Raw genomic sequence first — 27,500 nt, 5'->3', positions numbered from 1 at the left:
GTGTTGTAATTCATTATTTCTGCTGTCATCGATACTCCTAAAATGTTAATCTGAAAATACGCGTGGGTCTGTTTGTGTGTTGCTTCAATCCTAAAATCAACAAAGGCATCGTGGACCTGATTATTAGCTGACTGTATAATTTTGATGACAGCTTTTACAGTAATCGATAATCTTAACTTTTTCACTCTCAAAAAAATAGAAACGAGACATTTTTTTCTACTATAAGAACGTAAGAAGAAGCTGCAGGAAACCATCAGGCCTTCACGTGGCAGCCCCTATACGAAACATACCCACCTTTTTCCACCTATTATCCCCATCTGAACGTAACATAATCTAAACATAATGTAACTGAACGCATGATGTAGTCTCCTAATGGCTGAAATTGATATTGGAATTATTTATTTATTTTTTTCCAGTAATCGGAACTCCTGTAGTGTCACTGAAAAAAAAAATAGAGGTTAAAATTTGTTTAGTCTCTCCTGAATCGCACGCTGGCTCCGATGTTTTCCTGATAGCAGTTAATCTTTCCCCAATCGACAATAGAAAATAATACAATAACACAAATAATACAGTGAAACAATGATAGAGGTAATAAAGCAAATCGAAAATATCATAAGCCAAATATTAATGGAGATGATGATACGAGCAATCCAATGGCAACACAGCAACACAAAATAAATGATATAAATAACAATACAGGTAATAATACAGTAATAACAGAAGTGATATAATAACACTAATAATAAAACAACACAAAAAAAAAGAAATACAAATAATAGAGTAATACAATAACGCACAAACGAACACACACACTAGCAATATACGACAAAACTCCCCCAGTGGCCAAGTACGCTACTTAAAAATACATTGGCAGTGTAGCATACATTTATAGACGTGCTGTGTATATTTATAGATTACATTGGTAGTGTTTATTTCATTACACAGCGACCGCCCAGGACCAGCGAGAGGAGGTGGCCGGGGGGGGGGGGGAAGTGCGCGCGGGGTGGAAACTATTATGTAATGTAGATGCATGGTGTGAATTGTAATCGATCTTATCTTGTTTTTATTTCATTTATTTATTTATTTATTTATTTATTTTTATTTATTTTTTTACGTGTAATCGTATTTGTTTTTTTTTCTTTTTTTCCCGTGATTTTGTCTAGTAATCGATTTTTTTTTGGTTTTATTTACTTATTTATTCTTTTTTTTATTATTTTTAAGTAATGTGTAATCGCATTTTCTATATATATTTATTTTTTTATTTTTTTCGTGGTATTGTACGCATAGTAACGTATTTTATTTTATTTCATGTTTCGTTTTTTTCATTTGATTTATATATTTAATTTATTTATTATTTTTCTTGTGTAATCGCAGTTTTTATATATTATTTTGTGGCACTGACTCCCCAGAAGAAGAGGAGGAGGAGGAGGAAGAGAAAAAGAAGAAGAATGAGAGAGAGAGAGAGAGAGAGAGAGAGAGAGAGAGAGAGAGAGAGAGAGAGAGAGAGAGAGAGAGAGAGAGAGAGAGAGAGAGAGAGAAAGACGTTGATACTGACAATAAAAACAAAACAAAAACAAAAAAATGACAAGAAAACACAGAAAAGAACAGAACCAAGCAAGAGAAGAAGAAGGAGGAAGAGAGAAAAGAGAAGAGGGAGAAGAGAAGAGGGAGTGTTATCTACTGATTAGCCGAATAAGTTCCAACAGACCATTTTTCAGCGTTGATAAGGAATGATTTATAGGGTGTGAACTTAGGGGCCTCTTGTCCTGGAGGCGTGGTGGGGTAGGTGGGGAGGAGCCATCATCTTTTTTTATCTTGCATCTTCTTCTTTTTCCCCTTCCATTCTATTCGCATCCTCTTGGTGTTGTTTTTCTTGTCCTGGTACTGTAAACTGACTGCACCTCGATTTCTTTTAAAAAGCTCAAGTTGAAGTTATGCGGGTTTTTAAGTGTTCCTTTTTATGGTTGTAGTGACAGATTAACAAGATTTTTACAACATTAACAGGATAAACACTCTTGTGAATCCGGCTACTGATCTCTGTGGCCTTTGAAAACTGACAGGATGAGAAAGGAAAGCGTTTCAGAATACGGGCCTATAGTGAAGATAAATAGATTTTTTTAAGGGTGTCTTTATGGTTGTAGTGACAGATTAACAAGACTTTTACAACATTAACAGGATAAACGCTCTTGTGAATCCGGCTACTGATTTCTGTGGCCTTTGAAAACTGACAGGATAAGAGAGGAAAGATTTGAAGAATTTTGGCTGATATATTATTATTACTACTGTTCCACATCGTATCTTTCTTTTAAAAATTAGTCTTACTTATCCCTAACAGCCACCTAAGGATTATCTTGTCTACTGCATTGTCCTTCCTTTGTGTTCCTTTGTAGTTCCAGGTTCCTATCGACCATTGTCCTTGTTGTTCTGTTCGTGGTGAGTTCCCTTTCATCTTTCGTTTTATTTAAGTCTCGCTAATCACATAAAAGAGAGTGAATACGAATGAGGCGATTATAAAATAGTAGGGAAAAATGAATAATTAGATTTACTCCTCGTCTCTCTTCGTATAGTCTCTCTCTCTCTCTCTCTCTCTCTCTCTCTCTCTCTCTCTCTCTCTCTCTCTCTCTCTCTCTCTCTCTCTCTCTCTCTCTCTCTCTCTCTCTCTCTCTCTCTCTCTCTCTCTCTCTAAGATCTTGTCATGCTGGCTCTTAACTCCACTGCTCCCCCCTCACCCCCTTTCATATCAGTGGTCCTCCCTCTCCTCTTTCAACACCACTCATCCCCTTCATCACTCCCCTCCCCCTTCCTGCGTGTACACCCCACCTCCTCCTCTTTCCCAGAAACATCTAGACACTGTTAACGTTATTCCCTCGGCATCCCCGGCTCCTCTTGTCCACTTCTCCCACCTCCACCTCCCGTCTCTCTCCTCTCCCCCACCCCTTGCACCTCTGCCCACTAATGTTACTTTCTCCCTAAGCTGGAAATACGTAAGGTCGTGCGTCGCCTCGAGTCCAATGTTGAAAGCGCCTCGTGGATATTGCACTGGCGTTGTAAAGTGCAACAAGAGGTAAAAAATAAAGGGGCGGCAGTAAAACAAGGAGTAAGTATTGCGTGTACGCGGTGTTCCGGCCCGCGTCAGCTTCATCTGTGTGTATAATGAAGCGGCGGTGTGCGTTAAAGCGGCGTTTTATGCATTCTTTTATCTCCAAGCCCGCGGAGTTTTCACCAGTAAAAAGGAATTCTAGCAAGGCGAGGCAAGGCGAGCCAGACGAATGGACTCAGCTGCTCAGATAATGTCCCCGAGCCAGCCGCCGCAGCCCGCTACTCCCGCGCCGAGGAAACACGATTTTGAGTGAGACTTACGGCGGTACCTTTAGCGTCCGACACTCAGCTGGACGCCAGACGACACTTGGAGGTCGTTGAGCGGCGCACCAATCCTCTTAACCATTAAATTGGCGCTGAGAGGGTGCTAGGGGCGCGACATATTGCTACTCGAGGCGATCCTCCTGATTGCCTCTCTCCGGAGCGGGAAGGGTGCCAGGAAGAGTGTCAAGAGTTGTGATGCAAGTGTAGGCGCCCTTCACTTGGCACCACCTCGCCTCCTCCGCGGGGATTGGTCCCGACACACACACACACACACACACACACACACACACACACACACACATATACACCAGGGTCGTTTCTGATTGGATATTTGATCGTGCTACGCCCTCGCGTCCCCCCACTGCCCTTGGATGTGCCGTGTATGTTTCTTCACACCTGACGTAGCTTTGAATACTCAATTTGATGTAGTGTCAACTCCCTTGTAACAGTTGTATCGGGTATGAATAGTTAATGTGGGTATTGGTTTTATTTTCCACTTTGAATTTATTGTTTATTGGTGCGCCGTCAGTGTTCTTTATCCTTTTCCCCTCAGTTCTGTTTCGTGTCCAATATTTTTACTTTATATTTGCAAGGGGACACTACAACTTCATATTCCAAAGTCGGTTAACTCGTGGTAATTATCTTTATTTCGTGTTCTTTTTTGCAGGAAGTGAAAAGCCACCGTTATATTCCTCAACTGACTCTGCTGCGAGGATCCCTCCTGCCTGGCTGTGTAGAAATGCAGACGTGAGTGTTCACTTTGTTATGGTTGTTTGAACGTGTCTGCCGTGCCTGATACTCCAGCACTACAAAACATTTCTCCCTCGTGCTATTCTTGCCAGCTTACATAACCTCCCTGCAAAACGTTGTATCCTGCTTATCCAATCTATATATTTATTTTCCAGTCTTAAAATTATCGTCTTATTGGTTGATTGATTGATGTACGGCGCTTCATCAACTGGGTTACATCACTTCATATAAATATAAGTCTTTGTGAATCATTATAAATTGTGAGGTTGATTCAGAACCTTCCAACTCGTTTCCCTCCCAACATACAGATCTAAGTGTTCTTGTTGCTGTATTATGAAGTATATCTGTGTCTTTATTAGTCTGTCTATGTTTGTATCTCAACTGTTTCATCTGTCTATCATCTATCTGTTTATCTGTTTGTCTGTCTGCTTATCTATCTATCTATATGTGTGTCTATCTTTTTGTCTATCTGTGTCTATCCATCTATCTACCCATTCATATATCTATCTATCTATCCATTCCTTATCTCCATCCATCTTATCTGTCCGCAGTATTGTCCGTTTCGTGTCTCACCACTCTTCATCTCCATTCACACCACCTAACATCGCTACTTCTATTCATGTCCACCCTGCTGCAACCACCACCACCACCACCACCACTACCACCACCTGCAGCATCCCATCTCGTTCTCTTCCCATCCATCTGCTCGCCATCCCTACTTCATCATGACTATTGCTACTTTGTGATGTGGTCCTCTCTTTTCCTCCCTACTCCTCTCCCCTCCCTCCCATTGATCTTCCCTACTTCACCTTGCATTCTCTCTCTTTCTCTCTCCTTCTCGTTTTCTTTCTCTATTTTCTGTTTTTTTCTTTTGTTTATTCTGTTCTTGTTAGTTTTATATTTTTACTCCTGCTCTTTTTAAAATGCTTTCTTTCTCTCTCTTTTTTGTAACTTTTCTTGGTATTTTCTCTTCGTTTTCCTCTATTCCTTCTTTTATCATTCTACTCTTTGGTCTTCTATCTTTCCTCGCCTTTTTCCTTTTTTTTTTTTCTCTCTCTTATTTCTCTCAATATTTCGTTGCAGTGGAATACCATTTACTTTAATTTTGATTGCTTGCTCACGGCGCTTCTTTCCTTCACTTAAATCGTGTGTGTGTGTGTGTGTGTGTGTGTGTGTGTGTGTGTGTGTGTGTGTGTGTGTGTGTGTGTGTGTGTGTGTGTGTGTGTGTGTGTGTGTGTGTGTGTGTGTGTGTGTGTGTGTGACTGTAGTTGGTTTTGGTTATGTATTTTGATGATATGCATTTTTTATTTTAATTAGTACGTGATTTAGTGTTTTAATTTGCAATATTTTGTCAGTGAACATCGATTAGTCTGTCTGCCTATTTCTCTCTCTCTCTCTCTCTCTCTCTCTCTCTCTCTCTCTCTCTCTCTCTCTCTCTCTCTCTCTCTCTCTCTCTCTCTCTCTCTCTCTCTCTCTCTCTCTCTCTCTCTCTCTCTCTCTCTCTCTCTCTCTCTCTCTCTCTCTCTCTCTCTCATTCTGTGTGTGTGTGTGTGTGTGTCAGACAGATAGACAGACAGGCAGACAGGCAGACAAACAGACATATGTGCCTTTCGTTTCGTTTCGTTTCCACTCCGATGAATTGAATGATGGCAAAAGAGAGAGAGAGAGAGAGAGAGAGAGAGAGAGAGAGAGAGAGAGAGAGAGAGAGAGAGAGAGAGAGAGAGAGAGAGAGAGAGAGAAAAAAAAATGTTTGCGTGCTGTGCTTGTCTGGCGAATGAATGCACGTCATTTTGCGGTATGATTTGAAGCGACTGACGAGGTTAGCGTGGCGAGCGGGAGTGTGGACCCAGAACCCAAAACTGCGCCTGTATAAGCAATCGGAGCAAACAAAATCCCTCTGCGCAGGACAAACAGCTGGCCGAGGAGAACAAGCCAAAGCAAACCACGCCAAGGAAGTCAATTTCACTGCAGAGAGAGAGAGAGAGAGAGAGAGAGAGAGAGAGCTAACAAGATAGACAAATAGACAGGTACAAGCAGAGCAATAAGGACTCATAGACAGAGACAGAGAACAGACAAAACAAACAGATGGACAGCAGATAAGTAGACGGAGAAAGACACAGAGAAACAGAAACTCGTACATGAATACCAGACACACAGAGATAAAGAAGGAAAAAGAGAGAGAAAGATAAAATAAAAAGTGTCAAGAAAAGAGAGAGAGATACCATATACCTCTAACATATATAAAGAAAACGACGGAAGAACAGATTAATGAAAAGAAACAGAGATTAAAAACGAAAAAAAAAAAATGGGATATAGAAAAAAAGCATGGAGATAAAAAAAAAAGACCAAATAACTCTTACATATCCCAATAATAATAAAAAAATAAATAAATAAAAGGAACAGATAATTAATGAAAAGAAACAGCCAACTTTTACGAGCCAACCAGAGACGAGGAGCAGCGCGTCAGTAATTGCCTGCCCAATAAGGAGTGATTTAGGACTGAGTTCTTGCTTCTAACTTTAAATTATTCCCCCCGCCTCTCCCCTTGAGCTTCTCCCGGCACGTGGCAGTGATGAGTGGGTAGCGCCTGACTGTGAGAGAGCAAGAAAGTGAGTGGGAGAGTGATGAGTGAGTGCGTGAGTGGGTGAGGTGTTCTGTGTATGTTGAAAGGTTAAGATGAGTGAGAAGCGAGTGTTTGTGAGAATGCTTGGGTGATCAGAATGAGTGAGGTTAGAAGATAGACTGTTAGGAGTGACTGTAGGGAGGAATAAGAAGAGTTATTGAGAGTGAAAAGTGGGGTAAGAGGATGAGTGGGAGCGAGTGAGTAAGTGTAGGGAGGAATAAGAGGGGTTAAGACGAGGGAAGAGTAAGATTAGGGGATGAAATAAAGGGAGTCAGTAAGTGTGGTGAAAATTAGAGGGGTGAGGTGTTATGAAGAGGAAATTGCTGGATAGGTTAGAAGGATGAAGGCAATGGAGTGAGTAAGAAGCAGAAATTGGATGTATGCGTGAGAGCGTGTGTGTCAGAAGGAGTAATTTGAGTAAGAGAGAAGGAATGAGTGGATATTTGAGTAGGGGGATGTGAGTGGGAGAGTAGACTAGGTGGGCGAGAGGAAGGAAATGAGTGCAGAGATGAATGAGAGGAGCTGAGTGTATCTAGTAGGTGGTAAATTAGGAGGTGGATGAGTGGGAAGCTGGCAGTCTTGTTGGGTGGGTGAATGGCTGTGTTTTGATGTGTGTTCTTAGAGGAAAGTGGATGAGTGGTTGAAGGATGGACACACACACACACACACACACACACACACACACACACACACACACAGACCCTGAAAACTCTAAAATTACATGCCTTTCAACATACAAACCCGACACACACACACACAAAAAAAAAATACAAGTTGAAAAGAAAATTCAATCAAATAAAAAAAAAAGAAAAGGAAAGGAAAAAAAAATAAACTAGACTCACTGTATTCAAAAATCTTAATGTGTCCTTTTTACCATCTTGAAAACTTTTTGATCTTGTCCAGCGGAAGGACGAGGCATTCAAGGCAGCCAACCAGTCCCGCCTCGGTCCCTGCGGCGAGGGCGTCTGGCTGCGCTGATTGGTGGCCGTTATCAGATTCATCCAATTGCTGCGTCAGGAGGAGAAACTACGTAGTGCTCTCTCTCTCTCTCTCTCTCTCTCTCTCTCTCTCTCTCTCTCTCTCTCTCTCTCTCTCTCTCTCTCTCTCTCTCTCTCTCTCTCTGTTTTTCCTGTTTTTTTCCCATTTTTTGTATGTTTATCTGTTCGTTTGTCTGATTCTCTCTCTCTCTCTCTCTCTCTCTCTCTCTCTCTCTCTCTCTCTCTCTCTCTCTCTCTCTCTCTCTCTCTCTCTCTCTCTCTCTCTCTCTCTCTCTCTCTCTCTCTCTCTCTCTCTCTCTCTCTCTCTCTCTCTCTCTCTCTGGTGGATGCTTTCAGATTTTCTTTTTTCATAAACTAGATAGGGAGGAGCGGAGGAAATCTTACCCCGTGGCTCGGCTCAAGAGAGAGAGAGAGAGAGAGAGAGAGAGAGAGAGAGAGAGAGAGAGAGAGAGAGAGAGAGAGAGGCAGGCACAGACACACAAACATCCCATAGATAGTGAGATAAGAGAAAAACACACTAGAGAGAGACGGTAGTAGATAAAGCAACACTTCCCAGAGAGAGAGAGAGAGAGAGAGCAGCGGTGTATAAAAGTTCTTGTTTTGATAAAGGCGAGAACGAGAGGAAGAAAGAAGGGAACCGGCGGCTCAGCGGACAAAAACATACAAATAATCACTGGAATGTGTCGTCTCTCTCTCTCTCTCTCTCTCTCTCTCTCTCTCTCTCTCTCTCTCTCTCTCTCTCTCTCTCTCTCTCTCTCTCTCTCTCTCTCTCTCTCTCTCTCTCTCTCGTGTGGCCGTGGATGATTGATTTCTTTCTCCTTCCCTCCCTCCACCCTCCTTTTCTCTCCCTCTCTCTCCTTCCTCCCTTTCCTCCATTTCCCTTCATTCTTCCTCTCAACTATATATTTATTTTTCCTCCTTTCTTCCTACTCATCTCCTATCCTTCTTCCTCCCTCCCTTCCTTCCTTTATCGTCTTTTTTCCTTCCTCTATCTCCTTTCCTTCATTCTTCATTCCCTTCCACACTCGTATTCAACTATTTTTCCTCCTTTCCTTGTTTTACCGTCCTTTTCCCTTCTCCTGTCTTCTTCCTTCCTTTTTCTCTATTTCTCTCTCCACGCTTTTCCTCTTTCATATATCTTTCCTATGTTTCTTTATTTTTTTCGTCTATTTTATTTTTCTTTCCTCCTTTTTTGTCCTGTTTTCTTTTCTTTTTTTTTCTTTCTACCTCCTTTCCTTTTTATTTTCCTGTCTTCTCCATTTTTTTCGTTTTACTTTTCACTTTTCTTCCCTGTTTCCTTATTTTAATTTCTTAGTTTCGAGTTTATTTCTTCCTTTATTCTCTCTTTATTCATTTTCTCCCTCCCTTTTTTCTACTTTCCTTGTTTTTCTCATTTTTTTCCTTATGTCCCTTTTCTTTCTCAATCTTTCCTCTATCTTCTTCCTTCTTCTGTGTTCTTACCTCTCCTCTTCCTCTTCCTTTCTTCTTTACTTTTCTTGTGTTCCTTTTCGTTCTTCACCTTCTTCCCTTACTCCACTTAAGTTTCTCTCTTCCAAGCCTTTCTCTCCTTTTTGTCTTCTGATTGTCTTTCTCGTCTTAATTTGTTCTATGTTCTTTCTTTCTTTCTTTCTTTCTTTCTTTCTTTCTTTCTTTCTTTTTTTCTTCTTTTTGTCTTGCTTTTTCTGTCTCTACAATTCTCTCTTTCTTCCTCGTGTCTTTATTTTCCTTTCTTGTTTTATTTTTATATATTTTGTTATCATATTTCTCTCATTTATCATTTTTTCGTTTCTTTGATCTTCGTTTATTACATCTATTGTTATTACTCCTTTCTCATTTTCCTCTCTTTCTTCTTTGTCTCATTTTCCTCATTCATTGTCATCTCTATCTCCTCTTGTGTTCTCTCTCTCTCTCTCTCTCTCTCTCTCTCTCTCTCTCTCTCTCTCTCTCTCTCTCTCTCTCTCTCTCTCTCTCTCTCTCTCTCTCTCTCTCTCTCTCTCTCTCTCTCTCTCTCTCTCCCTGTTTCCTATTTACTGCTCCGTTTCGTCCATTTTTTGTTTTTCTGTGTTTATTTTTTAGCTTTTTTGTTTGTTTTATATTTAGTCGTGTGTGTTTTCTGTGTATTTTATTTTTTGTTTGTCTCCATTTGATTTATTTTGATTTATTTTCTTTTTTTCGTGTTTTGTTTTTCTTCCAATCTCGTATTTTATCGTTTTATTTTATTTTATTTCGTATTTCATTTTTAATTTGTTCTTTGTATTTTATTTTTTTTTCACAGTCACTTACTCCTCCTCCTCCTCCTCCTCCTCCTCCTCCTCCTCCTCCTCCTCCTCCTCCTCCTCCTCCTCCTCCTCCTCCTCCTCCTCACATGGCAAGCAATAATCTTTACCTTCGCTCTTTAATGAATGGCAAACAATTCTCAGCACTGACTAATGAAAAACATCTCGGAATTCTCATATCGGGCGAACAAAAAGGCCGGTCACTGTTGCTCAGAGGTCCTAAAAACTGCTAGCAGATTAATTGGCTTTTTGCTGACGTGCTTTCGCAAATAACTTAAAAGGTGTTATGTTAAAATTTTGTGGTTCGCTTCTCGGGTCCTGTCTTGAATGTTGCGTACCGTAAAAAAAAAAAATAATAATAATAATGATAATAATAATAATGATAAAACAAATAAATAAATAGATAAATAAAAAAATCTTGAGAAGGGGTAAAAAAGTGCAACGTATCATAACGGAAATAACGCCTCAGCTGGGAAATATTCTCTATGAAGAAAAGGTTATTAAATTATGTTAGTTCTTTCTGTCCAAACAAAGGATGCGATGCGATATCATGGTGTTTTAAATGCTCAAAGAATTCAGTAACATTCATGCGGGTGATTACTTAAGGTTGATCGAACAAATGTAACAAAAAGACAAAAGATTCTCAGGGTAATTAATAAAAGATTCACGTTAAAGGAAACTAAATGCTTCTTCAGTCCGGTTGTTAACCTTTGAAATTCTGTACCTGCTAATTTCGTTGATGGCACAATCGTTACAGCTTATAGAAACAGTCTGGACAAGTTTAATGACTCCAGTCCACAAGTGAGGTATAAATTATTCTCCTTATCCTTGTCCTCCTCCTTCAACAACAACAACAACAACAACAACAACAACAACAACAACAACTACTACTACTACTACTACTACTACTACTACTACTACTACTACTACTACTACTACTACTACTACTACCACTACTACCACTATTAATCATATTCCCTTCACCTATTCCAATTTTCCCTTCTTCCTTTCCTCCTTCCATCTTTCTTTCCCTCCCTTCCCTCCCTGTGTCCAATTTCTTTACTCCCGCCAGTAATGGATAAGAGACAAAAGGCCAGACTCCTCCCTGCCCTTCTCCCTCTCTCTCTCTCTCTCTCTCCCCTTTACAGAGGTGGAGGAGCCTGGCAGCTAACACCTCTCATTTCCTCCTTCATCACTCATCACCCTTAACTCATCTCCCCCTCACACGCCAGGGGCACTCCTACCTCGGCCCTTCCCCCGTGACTCTCTCTCCTAGGTAATCTTAAATTTTATAACGCTTGGTGACTTTCATGTATATCTCGGAGTTTACCATGTATACTAATGAGTTTTGCATGTATGTTTAAAGAGTTTCGCAGGTAAACGTGTGAATTTTGCATGTATACACAGAAGTTTGTATTTGTATATATATACCATGGTCTGTATGTGTTGTATGTGTAATCTTACGAACCTTGCATGTATATTTGAATCATGAATGTATGTGTGTATACTTGAGAGATTTGCATGTATACCTGGGGTTTATATATGTACACCTGTGAATCTGTGTATACTTGATATGTGCATGTATATCTGAAAGGTCTACATGTATACTTGTGAGCTCTCTATGTAGTATACCTCCATGTGTATTTAGAGACTGCTTGGCTGCCTGGGAACTTTGTTTACTTAGTTCTGTATGCATAGCTGAGAATTTTGTTTGTGTGGCTGGCAGTGTTGTGTTTATGTATAAAACAGTTTTGCAGCTTCTTCTTCTTCTTCTTCCTTTTGTTGTTGTTGTTGTTGTTGTTGTTGTTGTTGTTGTTGTTGTTGTTGTTGTTCTTCTTCTTCTTCTTCTTCTTCTTCTTCTTCTTCTTCTTCTTCTTCTTCTTCTTCTTCTTCTTCTTCTTCTTCTTTTTCTTATTATTATTATAATTATTATTATTATTATTATTATTATTATTATTATTATTATTATTATTATTATTATTATTATTATTATTATTATTATTATTATTATTATTATTTTACGTAATCATTTATATACCAGTTTATTTAAATATTTATTCACGTACCTATTTGTGTGGAAGGTTATTAAAAGATGATTGGCTGAAGAGGGTGACAGGATGACAGCATGGGTGGATGGTTATAGGTGTGGTGATGAATACATGGAAGGAGAGTCAGGTACATGGGAGGAAGGGTATTTGAAAACATCACTATACAGGAGAAATGGTTATTTAGGACTACATTTGCATGGGAGTGAAATAACACGACAAAAACACAAGGAAACACAAGGAAAAGGGTAATATGAGAGGACAGCATGGGAGGAAGGTTTACGTGGGAGCTTAAATGTGTGGGAGACAATCACGGTGAGCTTGTCGCCTGGGTGCACGGGAGGCTGCTGCGCGGGGTGTGGGCTCCGTGATGGGGGACGTAAATGGGAGGGTTGCATTAAAGTGGGATATGGTATACAGGTGTGTGCTGGGGGAGGATGAAGAGGAGGAGGAGGAGGAGGAGGAGGAGGAGGAGGAGGAGATGGCTATGCTTCCCTCAACATTACAAGAAAAAAAATTGTAAAAAGGAAGAAAAAACGAAAAAAAATTGAGTCACTGAGCAGAGAGAGAGAGAGAGAGAGAGAGAGAGAGAGAGAGAGAGAGAGAGAGAGAGAGAGAGAGAGAGAGCTTTGAATATAAACTAAAAACAAATGGTCAAGAGAACGTATCCAGAGTTAAGCACATTAATTTTCAAGCTTTTGCATCTTACCAGCTCGAGAACTGACGCTTTCACATCAACCCAGAGCGGTGAAACTTGAAATATCTCTCTCTCTCTCTCTCTCTCTCTCTCTCTCTCTCTCTCTCTCTCTCTCTCTCTCTCTCTCTCTCTCTCTCTCTCTCTCTCTCTCTCTCTCTCTCTCTCTCTCTCTCTCTCTCTCTCTCTCTCTCTCTCTCCAATTTGTCTCTTTCTCACTCTCTCATTGTGTTTCTGTATTTTTTTTTCCTTTTTCTTTTTCCTTTGTAGTCAAGATTTTTTTCTTTAATGTTGAGGGAAGTATAGCGTTCCCTCCTCCTCCTCCTCCTCCTCCTCCTCCTCCTCCTCCTCCTCCTCCTCCTCTTCCTCCTCCTCCTCCTCCTCCTACTCGTCCGTGCCCTGATTTTTGTTCTCCAGTTCACCCTCCTCTGCCCGTGGTGGTGGTGGCGGCGGCGGCGTCGGCGTGGCTGCACCGCCTCTGCTGAAGGTGCTGTTTCCCTTCTGATGAGCCGCCGCCTTAATATTATACATGAAGGTGGAGGGAAAAAAGTAAGATGAAAGCCGAGGCCCCAGCAGCGTGAGTGCGGCTTCCCTCTTCAGCCCGTCACACAGAAAAGAAATAAAATAAGAGAAAAGAAAACGGAAAGTGAAAGAAAAAAATTAAAGACTTGGAATTCATTGTGGTGGTGGTGGTGGTGGTGGTGGTGGTGGTTGGAGAGATGCTTTTGTGGAATTGTTTTGACGAGATTTACGTATAGGAGGGGAAAAAATAAATAAATAAATAAAAACGTATCCTCAAAATTCTCAAAATTCCCGAATTCCCAAAATCTGGAATAGATAGAAGAACGACATGTGGAGATTCCAGATTAGTTGCTTCAAGAGACGGAATTGCTGAGGAAATGTTGAAGTTTTTCCTCCTTTTTTCCCCCTTTTTTTTTTTTTTTTTTTTTTGCATCGCCAGTTCAGGGGAAAAAAATTTAAAATGTTGGGAAAAAAATAAAGCATTCTTGAAAACAAAAATGTGTATTGAAGTTGTTTAAAACGATCATAATTTTGTTGCTGTGGTTTTTTGGAGGAATTTGGTGAGTATTTGAAAACATGATACGAGTATTGCTGTGAACTTAATGAGAGAGAGAGAGAGAGAGAGAGAGAGAGAGAGAGAGAGAGAGAGAGAGAGAGAGAGAGAGAGAGAGAGAGAGAGAGAGAGAGAGAGAGAGAGAGAGAGATGGCAGACACAGACAAACAGACAGACAGACGAAGGACAAGAACAGTAATCACAAAGGTTCATCACATCATCATCACACCTTCACTGTCATCATCATTATCACCTTCCACTATCTTCCTCACCCCTGTCACTATTGCATTCACCTTCTCTGACCCTCATCACCTGCCCTCATCGCCTTCCATCCTTTTATCTCTCGCCCTCCTATAAGAAAAAAAAAAAAATAATAATAATAATAATAATAATAAGCATGATCAATCTCACGGTTCTCATTCCGCCTCCTATTTCCTGACGCCTCATTAATTTTTCACTACTTGTCGTGTTTTATTCATTTTTTTGTACTTGTTCTTCATTCTTTCGTGATGTAGGTATTTTCTTTCTTTTTTATCAGCCATTTTTCAGTTTTTTTTTTCATTTTATTAGTTTTCTTCATTGTTGTATTTTCCTCTCCATTCCATTCATTATCGTCGTTAATTTTATCAACATCCACTGTAATTACGTTTCTTTTGTGCACTTGTTGTTTCTTCATTAACTTTATCCCTGCTTTTTTTTTCTTGTCTTAACTAACACCATTTTACGCATCGTCTTTCATTTCCACTGCTTCATTATCATTTCTTCACTCACCATCCCCTCATTTTAAACATCATCCCTACATATCGAAGCATACCTAAGTACTTTCCTCCATCAATATGCCTTTTTTCCTCATAACTCTAACCCTTTCCTTATTTTTACCCCTGCTCGTGTTTTCCCCATTGCCTTTCACCCCTTCATCCCCTTCACCCCTTCATCACCCCTTTACCCTTTACCATCACCCCTCATATCCTGCCTCCCTCTCATGATTGGCTGTAACTGTAAATATTTCTCCCCTTTATCGTCCTCGTCATTGTTCTCTTTACTTCTTTTTCCATCTATCACCTCTCACCGCTCCTCTCTCTCCCTCTCTCTCTTTCCCTTTTACTTTTCCCTCACGCCTCATCATCACCCTCATTATTGACAATTATATTTATCAAAGCATTTTCCGCCTCCATCACTTGCCCCTTCATCGTTCATTAGCTTCCTTTCCGCTTCTACATCCCTCCTGCGTCCCTCATCACACTCCTCCCGGCCCTCGTCACCGCCTCATTATCTTCAACAACGTTTGCGTTAATTGTTATTTTCCCTCCGTCATTGTATTTTTTAAATTCTACTGTTATTATTGTTAGTGTTACCCAGCATCTCTTCTCCCTTTCGTTAGGTCTTTAAAGCATTCTATTATTGCTATTATAAGTTTTCATTTCCCCTATCTCTTGATTTGCTTACCTTCTTTTTTTTTTTTTTTTCAAGTTCTTCGTGTCTTCATCAATAGCACCACTGTATTTTCCACACCATCATCACCTCTCTTACCATCCTACGTACACTCTGCAGTATATTATCATTAGTGTTTATTTTCCCTCACAACATTCCTTCATTCTACATAATCTGTCTTCCTTCCCTTGCAGTCTTACTTACATATCTGTTTATCACGAGTTTCTATCGCCTCATCATTCTTGCATCACCGTCTCATCCCCTCATGTCAACATCTCCATTTGACAGGACACTTTAGACATCATTATCATAGTCTTCCCAACAGCATTTCTACTCTATCATTGCATTCCATCCTCACACACACACACACACACACACACACACACACACACACACACACACACACACACACACACACACACACACACACACACACACACACACACACACACACACACACACACATTCAAACAAAGGATCTGCTACTCAAAAGACTCGCAGGAAATCACCACCGTGGAAACTGATGACAGACTGCAGGTTTTTCCCTCGTTGTAGCACCATCTGTATGTATTTTCCTTTCTCCTCCTCCTCCTCCTCCTCCTTCCTTGACTTTTGTTGCATATTCATTGACTCGAGGAATGCTGGGAGTCTTTGTTCTCTGCTCCGGGTCCTTATGTATTCAAACTGGAGAAAAAAAGAAAAAAATGGTGTCCTTTCCCATGAAGATATTTGTAGACTAATCCTTTGTCTGTGTTTTCAATTATCTCTCCTTTTTGTCTTCGTCTTTTTTTTTTTTTTTTTTTTACTTGCTTCCGTTTCCCTACACTCGCCTCATCCGTTACTTGTTTGGTGTTTCTTTTGTCTTCTTTTCCATCCATCCCTCTTTGTACTCCCCTCCTCTCTGTTCCTTTTTCGATCACTTCCAAGGTGAAACACTCTGCTGGCTCAACAAATCAGGTTGGCTTTGTAAAAAAATATTCAGTTATCTTTCATTTTTATTTTATCCTCGTAGATCCAGAGGTAGAACATAACACTGATAAAGTATTAAAGGCAAGTAACGAAAGGGGAAATGAATACCAGGGAAAGATATTCAAAATTTAACGTAATATGATCTAGCTTATAATTTAATCTCCCCCTCACTACTCCCCACCTAGTGTAACATAGCTTACGTATTCATGCAGCGGGGAAACATTATCACAGCTTTACATACTCTCTTATTGAATGGGGAAACTAATGGTAACAAGTGATATACCTTGATATACCTTATGTTACCTTACCTAACCTTACACTACCTTATCTTATCCTATCTTACCTTACCTTACCTGACATCACCTTACCTCACCTCATCTCAGTTCAGCGTGTACATATGTCAGCGTGTGCGTGTAGTGTGTATCTAGCTATGAATGCATGTGTATGTATCTATTTATGAGTGTGTGTGTGTGTGTGTGTGTGTGTGTGTGTGTGTGTGTGTACTGTAGCCGATGGTCACAGGAGGCTGATGGAGAGGAATCGTGGCAGTGATGTGTCGTGCGATGGGCTGTTGGTGATGGGAGGGGACGTTATAGTGTTGTGGAGCGCTGTGTGTTGTATTTGTATTGAAGCACCAAAGAGTGTCCGTGGGTAGTGTGTATTGTAGTTTGATCTGCTGTAATGATGTTTCCTAGTCAGTTTTATGAGAAGTGTTATTATGCAGCTTCGAGGAATGATAAAGGAGGAAGAGAAGGAGAAAAAGGATAAGGTAAAGGAGAAGAAATGAAAATAATAATGGTGAATACGATGAATGTAATGTACGTTTCCTAGTCGCTGGTGAGACGGTTTTATGTGAAGTGTTATTAAGTAGTATGGATAAATGATAAAGAAGGAAGAGAAGGGAAAAGAAAGGTGAGGTAAAGGAGAAGAAATGAAAATAGTAATGCTGAATGCGATGTACGTATGACTTTAAGTACTACAAAATTCCAAACCATTGCATGACGGTTCACTGATAATAAGTGACACAACACCAAACTTCTTCAACTTCCCACTCTCGTATTTGGTTCACGTTTGCTGCAAAGATATATTCACGTAAGGTTACAGAGAAGTTATCATCAGAGTAGTCTTTGTCAACACTAATCGAAACGTGAGAGGCGAGAACCGTAGATTTTCTCCCTCTTCACTTCCATTGAGCTCCTGGTGCCTCGCTTGTCATTTCCTCAGTAATATTTTCAACACGCCATGTTCTTCCCTGCTTGCAAATTTACCCTGATGATCTTAACAGAGAGAGAGAGAGAGAGAGAGAGAGAGAGAGAGAGAGAGAGAGAGAGAGAGAGAGAGAGAGAGAGAGAGAGAGAGAGAGATTGTCACGAAATTAGGAAGAAAAAGGAGTCAGAAGTAAGTTATTAATGGAGTCTTCCAGGCGAGACCAAGAGAATTAGAAGATGGAGAAGACTGCTGAAGGCCACCTGGAGGCTCACCTGATGAAGAGACGAAGAGAAGGAGGAGGAGGAGAAGGAGGAAGAAGATGAAGAAGAGGATGAGTAGGTGATAGAAGTGGTGGTGGAGGAAGAAGGGGTGCTAGGATAAGAAGAAAGGGAAGGAAGGAAGGAAGGAAGGAAAGAGGAAGAGGAGAAAAAAAAATCGTAGTAAGAGGCACGGCAGGAAATTTATTCTCATGTTGAATTTGAAGAAGACTTTGCCTGCCTCAGGTGATGATCCTTACACTGCCGACTTCATTTTACTTGATTATGATGTGTGTGAGTGAGAGAGAGAGAGAGAGAGAGAGAGAGAGAGAGAGAGAGAGAGAGAGAGAGAGAGAGAGAGAGAGAGAGAGAGAGAGAGAGAGAGTATTTTTTGTGTCTGTGTATTAGTCATTGTTATTTTTTCTTTGTGCCATTAATCTAGAATGAATGACGTAAGGTCTCTCTCTCTCTCTCTCTCTCTCTCTCTCTCTCTCTCTCTCTCTCTCTCTCTCTCTCTCTCTCTCTCTCTCTCTCTCTCTCTCTCTCTCTCTCTCTCTCTCTCTCTCTCACAACCTACTCACTTCAGCTTAGAATTACGACCTTGCTGATTGGCTCACTGTTTTTTCTTCTTTTTTTCATCTTTTTGTAGGCAATCACCTGAGCTTTCTTAATAATTAAAGAAAAAAATCTACCGTTCTGCCTTTCTTAATATGCTCGTTTATTTATCTGCTTTGGAATTTTTTTTACGTTCGCACTCAATAATTTCTTCAGTCACTTCCCTTTCCGTTACCTCGAATTATTGTATTCCCCTCATGCCTTTTGTGTCAGGCGGAGACGTAATGCCTTCGACGGGGAGTGGGAAATACAATTATAGGTGTCATTTATACCAATTTGATTTCTGGTGAGAATAATGATTAATATTTAAGTCTCGGCAGAAATACTTTACTTTTTTTTTCCCCCCATTTGTAATATTTTACCTAAGCATGAATAAAAGAGTGACGAGGGCGATGATGAAAAAGGGGACATTGATAAATCGTATAATTCAAATATCATCACTAATTTGATTTATGGAGCGAATTATGACTGATGATCGCTTCTCTGTAGATAAAGAAAAAAAAATTCTTTGTCCTTTCTTTGTTTTGTCTCTATAGACTTGTATGTATGTATGTATGTTAATATTGTGCCATTAAGTTACTTATTTGTTTTTGCGATCAACGTTTATCTACCTTTTTTTCATTCATTCATTCTTCTTTTTTCTTTTCAAATTTTTATCAATATCTGTCTGTCTACCCATTTGTCTGTCTGTCTTTCCTCCTCTCTTGCTTTCTTTTTCTGTCTTTTTTTCTTTTCTTTTATTTCTTTTTTTCCCCTTTCCTGCTCACTTGTCTGCTGGATGGTTGGGTTTCTAAGTAATTACGTAACTAATTTAATCAGTAACTAAATAACCGACTGACTTACTATTCTTCTATCTATCTATCTATCTATCTATCTATCTATTTTTTTGTCTCCGTCTGTCTATATTAATTTATATATTCGTTTATTTATTTGATCTATGTATGTATATATCTAAGTACCCATCTATTTTCATTCCTTTATATATTTCTACCTATCTACCTATCTATCTGTATGTATAACGATCTATCTATCTATTATCTCTCCATCTATCCATCTCTGCTATGATGGTACTGTTGATGATCACGGTGGCAGTGGTGGTGGTGGTGCTGTTGGTGGTGGTGGTGGTGGTGGTGGTGTGGGAAGGGTCAGCATCCCGGCCCTCGTGTTATCATTAGAGGTCTAAGCTTGCCATAAATAATATTCCTACCCAAGAGGCAATTATAAAGTCCATGAATATTAACGAGCAGCAGGAGAGAGCGAGGTGAGGAATACCTGCGTAAACAAGAATAATGATACCTGAGTCACTTTTACCTGATGTGCACTGCGTTAATGGCATTGGCACTTGTATTTTTCATCGGTGGACGCAATAACGCCGCTGGAAATTTAAAAAAAAAAAAAAAAACGTCGTATTTATTCCGTGTTTGTAATTTGCTTTATTTTATTTCTTTTTATTTATATTTTCTTTCTGCGTGTTGACTTTTCACGCCGCGTTACTAATTCTGCTGCGCTGTGCTGAGGCTCGTGTGTTGGCTGTTTTTTTTTTTTTAATAGACTCGTTAATGGTGATTGAAGTGTCTCCGTAATGTGAGTTTATACACTATTGTATATATTGTTACGTGTGAGCATACACTGAACTCTAGGGGATGGACCATGAAGGGGTGTTGCTCACACTAACAATGGAAGGGTTAAAAGAAAAGAGAAAAGGAGACATTTTAACTGCTATTTAATATCTTAAAGTTAACCCTTAAATTAAGTAACAATACAAAATTGAAGATTATTTAAGTAAGTAAAAGTAAGTAAAAGTAACAAGGAGAAATTAAGTAACCATACAAAATTGAAGATTATTTAAGTAAGTAAAAGTAAGTAAAAGTAACAAGGAGTGGCAATCTGAACTGGACTGAATAACTTAAAAGACTGGTTCAGTTAATAACTTAAGCCAAGTTAGTAAATGCATAGATACAAATTACAAAAATAAACACCTTTACATATACATAATAGAAAAAAAATATATAAATGTGTGTGTGTGTGTGTGTGTGTGTGTGTTTATGTGTGTGTGTGTTTATGTGTGTGTGTGTTTATGTGTGTGTGTGTTTATGTGTGTGTGTGTTTATGTGTGTGTGTGTTTATGTGTGTGTGTGTGTGTGTGTGTGTGTGTGTAACACTGGTGTAACTCTTACCACCGCTCTCGAGTGTATACGAGGCTCCCAGCGTATGCCAAGGCGACCTCAGAGCTGTAGCGACCCTTGGAGGAGACTGAAGCTCGATGGAACTCCACCCCTCGTTATCGGCTTGGTAGCCTGCTAGAGGTCACGTATCCAGTATGCCTCAAGCTATACTGTACACGTGGCAGCGCCACGAGTTGAGAGGCAGGCACCTGGTTCCGTGGTAGAGTAGTCACGTGTGTGACAATATATATATTGGTTTGGTGATATTTTTTTTTCTTTCTTTCTTTCTTCCTTTCTTTCTTTTCGTTCGGTAGTTTGTTGAATAGTGTATCATTTTTTGTTATATCTTTTGTTATATCAATCGTCTTTTTTTTCTTTTTATTATCCTGGGAAAGTCTTGTCTGTTTGGTATTTATTTATTTATTTATTTATTTTTATACAAGTGGTGCTTCCAAACTTTCACATATATATATTTATTATATTTTTTTTATTTTACGTTTTCTTTTTTTCAACCTTGGCTTTATCATATTACATTTAATTTTCTGAATGCATCCTTGAAAATTGGATTTATTTATTTCCAGTTATGTGCATTTTTTTTCAGTGTTATATAAAAAATTCTAGTATCAAATCAGTTTGCTCTTACATGCATTTTTTTTTTCAATATTGCTTTGAATACTTTTACTTATCTATTGTCTCTCATATTTCTTTGCTTGGATTTTCTTTCATTGTCGCTTATCATTTTGCTATCATATTTATTTACTTTTTTTTCGTATAATAATTTGTAGCCTTATTACTTACGCTGCTTTGTGTTCATTCCTTCATTTATAATAAGAGGGTACGTGTAACTTGAAATGGTCTTGATCGGGCATTGCTGAGTTGTGTTAGACTTTGGGTGAGTTGCGGTTTGTTAAGCTGTCACTCGTATCTGTACCAAAGATCTTGTGCGTGTGAGGTCAGGTGGGCAGGCTGGTGTGCGTGCTGCCTGCTTGTCAAGTGTTGTTCATCCTGGCTTTGCGATAATAAACCATTACTCTTTCTATCTCATCTATTTATCCTGCTTAGCCACCTAATACCCCAATGAGCTGTGAACCCCTGCTACTTACCTACCTAACTTATCATACTTACCTCTCTATTCTACTTTACCTATTCTGTTTACCGTATTTACTTATCTTCCATAGCTAACTACTACTTTTCTAACCTGTTTACTCATCCACCTTGTTTAGCTACCAACTGTACTTTTATGATCCAATTACCTCCTTACATACCTTAATAAGTTACTACTAAACCGTACTTACTAATCCTTCTTAGCTTCCTACACTTCTTACCTTACTTAACCACTTACCTACCTACATAATCTTCTGAAGCACCTCTCTACACACCTGGACATCAGCACTTCACGGCGGCAAGAGGAGGAAGGGAGTGTGACGCGCAAACACTCACCTCCCGTCACACAGAACCACCTTTTTATCTCGTGACGGGCAATAAGCGTGACCTACTTTACTGACCTGACTTTCACTTTTTAATTCGGGTCATGGCGTGGCTCCAGTTTGGCACACCTGGCCGCGTGTAATTATGTGCCACAGCCTGCCACCCCCTGAGCCCCGTGCACGCCGGCTGACTCCCTGCTGACTCGCTGGCGCAATGAGGCACTACTCTGTTAAGCTCCATTATTAAAGCGATTATTTTTCATTACTTTTTTATAATTCTGGAATGACAATCACCAGCACTTTTTATTTCTTTGCGCTTTTCTCTTTTAAAGTGTTTTCCTCCTCCCTCTTCACGCCCTCGTTCTTATCTTCGTCATCTTCCTCTTCCTTGCCTGCGTCCTCTTCTTCTTCTTCTTCTTCTTCTTCTTCTTCTTCTTCTTCTTCTTCTTCTTCTTCTTCTTCTTCTTCTTCTTCTTCTTCTTCTTCTTCTTCTTCTTCTTCTCTTACTTCTACTTCTTCTACTTCTACTTGTACTACTTCTACTACTACTTCCTCCTCCTTCTCCTCCTCCTCCTCCTCCTCCTCCTCCTCCTCCTCCTCCTCCTCCTCCTCCTCCTCCTCCTCCTCCTCCTCTCCTTCTATGCTGTCCTATTTCTCTCATTCTCATTCTCTCTTTCATTGCTTATGTATTAGTTAATGAAAAACACTCGTATCTTTTTTTTCCTTGACCTCCTCTTTCTCTTTTTTTCCCTGATAGACTCGTGTGTGTGTGTGTGTGTGTGTGTGTGTGTGTGTGTGTGTGTGTGTGTGTGTGTGTGTGTGTGTGTGTGTGTGTGTGTGTGTGTGTGTGAGAGTGTGTTTATTTCCCTAAACCCCTTAGACCATCAGTTCCCATCCCCTTAATTCCCCGAAACAGTAGAATCACCCTCATTTCTTTTCCTTCCCTCCCTCTCTCACTTCTTAAAATGTTTTCCTCCCACACTCATGTATATAGAAGTCACTTATCTTATTATTTTTCCATACTAATGAATGAATGAATGAATAAGTCAGCCCGGCCCGATCAATACTTTTCGCATTATACATCAGGAACCTTCATTATAATTTGAATTCTGGCTTAAAGAGTCTGAGAGTAAGAGCTGGTCGTTGGAATTTTAAAGAATGAAGTTTCCAGTATCTTGAGGAGAGTAAGGAAGATAGGCTCATAGGAGGAGGAGGAGGAGGAGGAGGAGGAGGATTAGAGAGAGGAAGAGAAAAATAGAAGGAAAATGATTACCACGGGGATTATAACGAAGAGGTGCATGAGCAGGAGGAAGAGAAAGTAGGAGGAGGAGGAAGAAGAGGAGGAGGAAGAGGAGGAAATTTCACCAGGTACATCTTGTTATCGTTCTCGTTTTTCTTGTTGTTGCTTTTGTCGTCATTGTCGTTATCATCATCATTATCGTTGCTTCCTTTGTACTCCTTCTCCTAGCCTTCCTCTTCCTCCTCCTCTTTCTCCTCCTCCTGAGCGAGAGCCACCACAAAATCCTCACAATTCAGCCGTCATTTAAGCGATAGTAATTTACATATATTATCCCAGAGGGCAAGGTGACAAGAATGAGAGATGGCGGAGGTGGCGACGGGGTGAGGAAGAGAAGACCGGATCGGGAGGAGGAGAAATGGGAGAAGGAAGAGGAAAAATTCATGAAAGAATAAAAGATGAAGGAAGCAGGAGAGAGAGAGAGAGAGAGAGAGAGAGAGAGAGAGAGAGAGAGAGAGAGAGAGAGAGAGAGAGAGAGACATTTAACGTAGGACTGGTAAAGGAAGACAGTAAGGATGAAGAGAGGTGTGAAATTAAGACTACAGGAGGAGGAGGAGGAGGAAGTAACAGATGATATAAAAAAAAAAATAGTAAAAAGTGAGAAAAAATACCACACTTGATCTAAAGTCAGAGGAAGGCAAGAAAGAGGAGGATCACAAAGGGTCACAAAGGAAGAACAAACACCATCATACTTGCTGGTCCCCACGAGGTCTTCTACACTGTTTAATGTAAAATAAGAGACACAGGACAGCAAAGACAAAGGTGGAGGAGGAGGGAGAGTAGGAAGGCAGGAGGAAGGAGAGGAGGAGGAGGAGGAGGAAAGAGAAGAAGGAAAAGAAAAAGAAGAAGATCGAGAAAGAGATTAATAATGGAGGAAGATAATGTGAACGTATATTAAAGTTGATGCTGATGATAACAAAGGAGAGGAAGAATAGAAGGAAGAGGAGAAAAAGGAAGAGGAGATGCAGGATAAGACACACGAAGGAAACCATTAAAAAAAAAATCTCTCTCTCTCTCTCTCTCTCTCTCTCTCTCTCTCTCTCTCTCTCTCTCTCTCTCTCTCTCTCTCTCTCTCTCTCTCTCTCTCTCTCTCTCTCTCTCTCTCTCTCTCTCTCTCTCTCTCTCTCTCTCCAAGCCAAGGAGTGTGTGGACGCCTCGTCTCTCACATAATTACACCTTCAGTATCAGTCGTCTGTTTGCTCGAATAAATTATGGACTAATTTGGTGCCGGCTGTTAATATTGCAGAGGAATATTAATCTCCTAATTTTCCTGAGGTGGGAGTGGCGATCCATCAGTGACTTCAGGACCGTCAGCGGAGGACCACGCGCCACGTCCCACCTGGGCTGCCTGAGTTACCCACACTGAGCCCGCCACGTCACTAATCCTCCACTAGTTTTCAGTTCAAGGCGTCAAAAGTAACCGCCACACTGTACTGTCTCTCTTCCCTCCTCTCTCGCGCACATCACGCACCACCACGCCCCTTAGCACTCAACTTCAGGCACATCACGGCGAAACCACGTACTGTATTAGGGAATCTGAGTTTTGTTGGTGTTTTAGTGTTCTTTAAGATGTTGGATGGGTAATGATGGAAAAGGACGGAGGGAGGTGATGCGGCGCTCAGTCCTCGCCGTTGTATTCTGTGTAAGCTGACTGTTAAAAGGGGCGGAGCGAGGTGGAGGCAGACTGTGTACTTCATTCTGCATGGTTCCTTTAGTACGCAGCATTGTATTCCTCGCGTCTCGTAATACATCGCTAAAGGGAACAGAGCAGCGTGTCTGGGAACCGACGCTCGGTATTATATTCTCACAAGGCGCCAGGATGGTGTACGTAGATACATAATGAATAAATAGATACATTTCAAGTTTCTCACATACCGATATGATTAAGTTGCCATGTCATCTCCGATCCTTAGGTAGAGGTTTCAAACATAGCAACGGTGTATTTAAGGGAGTGAAGGGAAGAAGGCAACCATAGGAGTGTCTAAAGAAATGAGAGAAAGGATGCAAACTTAGGATCAGAGTGTTAATGAAGTAGTAAAGGGAAGGAAGCTGAGAGGGACAGGAAAGAGACATGGAATTAAAGGGTTAAGGAACTTGTAAATATATAGCTTTATGTACGTGTGTGTGTGTGTGTGTGTGTGTGTGTGTGTGTAGGTAGGTAGGTAAGGTGTGTATTACTTCCTCATGTACACTTTGCATGACTTTAATACATACAATCCTTTTAACTACGAACAAATTTGCTGGTTTAATAGTCTTTTTATCTTTCAGGAACATATACATGGATAGTTAAACACACACAGTAAATGCTCCTCGTACATTCACTCGGGTAGAAAGCATGCATAGGCTCACTACATAATTACACGTCCCTGGATTAAATCTCTTGCTGTTCAGTCTCTTTTTCTTTAAGGATCCTTTAAGTCCACAGTGAAATACGTAGAGTGAATGTAACCACTTCATTTAAACACCGGTGCGGTCCAGTATTTGCACGACACCAGGTAGAGTTTGAGGGTAAAACCATAACGCAGCTTTTAATATTTTCAATAATGTTTTACCGGTGCGCTGCCGTGTTATAAACAAGCCGTGTTGGAGGCTGCCGGTATTTTATTAGAGTGGAGCGTGGCTGTGGTGTCCGTGATGTCATGCTGCCTACGAGTCTCCATTAATACAAGGCCACACTCTCCTGGGTATTACCTGTTCACTGAGTAACGAAACACTTCCATACCCAAAGAATATACTTGTACGCCTCTATTGCTGCGGTGGTTGCAGTGACTAATTTGTCTGGTGTGGTGAGGGTAATTTAAACACTGTGGCGGTGTACTTGCATGTTTGGTGTGGTAGGGATAAAAATCAGTGTGTTCCAGTTATTTGTGTGGTGTGGTAAGAATAACTCGGTTAACAATTTGTGTTTCCAAGGTTTCTGAAAGTATAGGAACGTAAGGGAAGCTGTAAGAAGCCAGGAGGCCTACATGTGGCTGGCCTAGTACAAAGTATACATACCTACGTATAGGTTTTAATTTAATTTTATAACGTTCGAACCCGTTGCCTCGCGTTTATGTGCAGAAACATTTACTGACACACTGAGAGAGGTCACCCACAGGACACGCACTGCTTCCTTCATGATAAAAGGAAAGAGAGTAAATATAATACTTCTATCAGTCCGTGGCAATACAATAAAAGCTTCCGATCACCACTGGCACGCGTGTGACTTTGTACCAGGGATTGGGGCTCAGAATTATCCTTGCACTGCTGCGTGTGTTGGTGGTGGTATTTTATATGTATTAAGTTGTTATATTGTTTTCGTTGACATTATTTAGATTAATTTTAATATTTATAACGGATATATCAAAGTATTCAGTATTTTTTATTTAGTGCATTTGATTTGCTATTACATCGAATTAAAATCAGTCAGTCAGTCAGCTATTCTATCTTTCATGCATCCCTAATTGATAAAATACGACGCGTTTCCCTTAACACACACACACACACACACACACACACATACACACACTTGCGGTTCATCCCCTTCTGGAATAATCGCCCTCGAGACTCCTTGAGCTCCGAGACTGTCCTTGGAGAGCTCTTGAGAGTCGAGTAAATTGCCCGAAGCTCCGTGTGGCTCCCGAGGCACGAACACTGCTGACTGACGGGGCGTAATGACGATGGTGCTGACAATAATAATAATAATAATAATAATAATAATAATAATAATAATAATAATATAATAATAATAATAATAATAATAATAATCTATCAATCTTTCTATATACCAGGCCGGCAGTCTTACACGGAGCTGCTCAGACGAAACACACACACACACACACAGAGAGAGAGAGAGAGAGAGAGAGAGAGAGAGAGAGAGAGAGAGAGAGAGAGAGAGAGAGAGAGAGAGAGAGAGAGAGAGAGAGAGAGAGAGAGAGAGAGAGAGTGAGAGAGAGAGCTGAAAGGAAAGAAGACGGGAAAAGTATGAAAATTAAGCACATCGTCAATATTAATGTATGTTCAGGAGCCCCCACACCGATACCTTTCAGGGCCGTAACTCTGAAAGGGCGTGACGGACGAGCCCCATGCGTCACCCTCTGGCCGGGCACCGCACTGGACGCCCGCGGGAGGGAAGGGAGGTGGGGGAGGGGGAGAAGGAAAGAGTAGAGGAGGAAAAGGAAGGACATGGTTGTATATCTTTATAGATTTTCCCGAACGTTCGTCTGCTGTCCCTCAGTAATGTGTGTGTAACTTGTTTGTTTTTATATTTTATTAAGAAAGTGTTGTTATCTGTGTGTATGTCTGTGTGTGTGTGTGTGTCCTTTCA

The 27,500-nt window shown here is 40.4% G+C and overlaps 1 protein-coding gene across 1 annotated transcript in view; it reads left to right on the top strand.

Annotated features, from left to right (window-relative positions):
• The window catches only part of LOC135107875 (cuticlin-4-like), a 337,646-nt gene that overhangs the window by 92,811 nt on the left and 217,335 nt on the right, over positions 1 to 27,500 (top strand). Inside the window, exon 4 of the mRNA XM_064018221.1 lies at positions 4,031 to 4,110. The gene's annotated coding sequence lies outside the window, so the exon portion shown is untranslated. The remainder of the gene's footprint in view (positions 1 to 4,030; positions 4,111 to 27,500) is intronic.

Source organism: Scylla paramamosain, chromosome 16 (assembly GCF_035594125.1).
Source record: "Scylla paramamosain isolate STU-SP2022 chromosome 16, ASM3559412v1, whole genome shotgun sequence".
Classification (NCBI taxonomy): domain Eukaryota; kingdom Metazoa; phylum Arthropoda; class Malacostraca; order Decapoda; family Portunidae; genus Scylla; species Scylla paramamosain.
The sequence above is the reverse complement of the archived record's forward strand: the minus strand, read 5'-3'. Positions and strand labels throughout refer to the sequence as shown.